Below are 2,665 nucleotides of genomic sequence, written 5' to 3' on the forward strand. Positions count from 1 at the left end.
GGGTTTGCAGGCTGTCAATCTATCTACATCTACACACACACACACACACACACACACACACACACACACACACACACACACACACACACACACACACAGAGTGTACATGCATACAAGTGTGTCCAACCTTGGCTTTACGTGTACTGACTGGCAGCTTGTCCAAAGAGACAGTGAGACAGAAGATAAGCTGGTCTTCCAACACCCAAGCAGACTGCAGGAGATCAACATAAGACAACACCTGCCTTATATATAAAGCCTGGAGCGCTTCACACGCTTCCCCTAACAGCTGATCAGCTGGGTGAGCTGCTGTTACTTTGAACACATCGATTTCTCCTGTTTTTGGACAGGAGGTCAGACTCTGTCTTTATTTTGGTTCCTTTCCTCTGTGAGCTCATGTATGTTGGCATCTATCAGACCTCAGCTTTGTTTGATTTGCTATTTTGGCCTCGGCTCACCCTGATGTGTTGACACTCCTGTTCTGTTGTTTTTCCCTCATTACTTTGTAAATAAATACCATGTAATGACCAGTGATTGTTTCCTGTGGCTGCGTGGGTGTTGGTGGGGAGCAAGTGCCTCATCCATGCCATCTCCTGGCCCGCAGACGGGTTGTAACAATAGGGACTAGACAGGAGAGCGCTGAGAGTGTTTGTGTACTTACGTAGTTTGTTTTTCTAAAAGTAACCTTGTACTTTTACTCCTCACATTTTCAAAAACAGGCTCATTACTTTGCATTCAAGAGGAGTTATTATTTGTTAGTGCGAGCCTCCAAACATCAAACTGATTCAAGTCTCAACAGTAACACATGCATGGCAGTCCTGTTGTGTAATCGTCACCAGAGGATGATGCATGAAAGAGCTGAAGTGTGTCAAAGTCAGGGGTTAAAACTGGGCTTCATGAGCTGCAGGGCTTCAGCATCTAGTTAGCCCCACAGAAGACGAGCGAACATAAAGGGAGTAATGTGTTACTGAAGGTCATTTCAAATGCAGCATTTCTGCAAACACACAAATTGTTTGTGCGCAGTTTGTGTAACAGTGTGTTGCAGCTAAAGGTCCAGCTGCTTATTTGACAGGGAGAGAAAAGAAAGAGCTAACTTCACTCAGACAGACAGATAAGACAGACGGGACATGGCAGGAAGAAGAGAGCTTACATTTAAAGGTCAGTGGGATTTTTTAAACGAGATACTTTGTTTGTACATGTGACTGTTTTTTAAATTTTGAAACATGCTGCAAATCAAACTAAGGCAGACGAACTGTTATACAAGGCTGCATGAAAACCCTCTGCAGGTTAGTTTGCTGCACTGTGAGGATTTAAAGTAAAGCACAGTGTGTGCCTGGTGCACAGTGGCTGTGGGTTCATGGCCACAGTTAGCTTACATCACATGTAGCAGAGAGTCACATGAATTTGATGAGCTTAGATCCACTGATGAATTCCACCTTGATGCCAGCTTTATAGCATCTAGTATAAAGACAGTATAAACTGTGGAGGATGAAACATCTGCTCACATCTGGTTGAATCCAGGTGTGTCCATCCACAGAGAGCAGCAGGTCAGCTGATCACAGCCTGCACACTAAGAACAGCTGCTGGAGCTCTCAGGAGAAATGATTGAGTTTGATTCAGTTCCCCACACTGAGCCGTGACAACCAGTTTTAGGTTCCCCACCTGCTGAACCCACTTTAACCTCTGACTGTGCACACTTCCTGTTTACAGGCAAAGTCCCCTCTACAACGGAGGCAACAGCAAGTAGATTTGACTTGATTTTCCTTTTCCTGCAGACTCAAGCTGAGTATAATTAGAAGCAAAGATAGACTAAAGTTTGTTCCCCTCTACTGATATTATTCTATCATTATGTTCATATAGCACAGGGTTCACTCAGCTTTGGACAAAATAGAAGCGTCCTCCTTTACTTCCTTACTTTGAGCACATTTAGAGCCTTTACTTTTTTTTATTCGAGTAAATAAGTTGAATCAGTACTGTGACTTTTACTGGAGTATTTTTTACTAGTAGTATCTGCACTTCTACTCGAGTACAGACAATCTAAACCACCCTCTGGTTTTTTATCTAATTAGGACATATATGTAGGTTACTTAAAAACTATATAGTTCCTGTCTCGTTGTAGGTAACATGCGATAATGAGTGATGACAGTTCTGCAAAAACATTAGATATGTGTAAATCTATGACTTCCTCTTCTTCAGTACTGGCTTATTGATTTTACCTTGGCTTGTTCTGTCTCGTTGTGCATCGCTGCACTACTGGGTGAGCATTTATGACTGACAAGTTGGTTACACTGTGTGAAGGTCTGCTTGTCCCCCAGTCTTCTTCCGCTCTGTTCTGCGGTCCTACACTCTACATCCTCGGACTCTACATCCTCGCTGTCTTCACTGCAGCTGCTCATGCGGTCACACTGCTCAGCCGGTGTCTGCCGCCAGCTCTTCGCGGCGCACACGCTCGCCAGAGCGCACAAAGAACCCCCCAGGTCCTTCCAAGACAGAGCACCATCGTCCCTGTCCGTTAAGCCCCGAGACCGCAACACCAGCAGAAACTGGAGAGTCTCCCCGAGGTAGACGTTCTTTCGCTGAGGAAGCGTTGTGTAGTTTGCTGCGTCTGATAAACTCGATATTTGGGCGACAGGAAAATACATAAAAAACTTGTATTGCGACTCCATCG

This window comes from Oreochromis niloticus, unplaced genomic scaffold, assembly GCF_001858045.2.
Source record: "Oreochromis niloticus isolate F11D_XX unplaced genomic scaffold, O_niloticus_UMD_NMBU tig00008037_pilon, whole genome shotgun sequence".
Classification (NCBI taxonomy): domain Eukaryota; kingdom Metazoa; phylum Chordata; class Actinopteri; order Cichliformes; family Cichlidae; genus Oreochromis; species Oreochromis niloticus.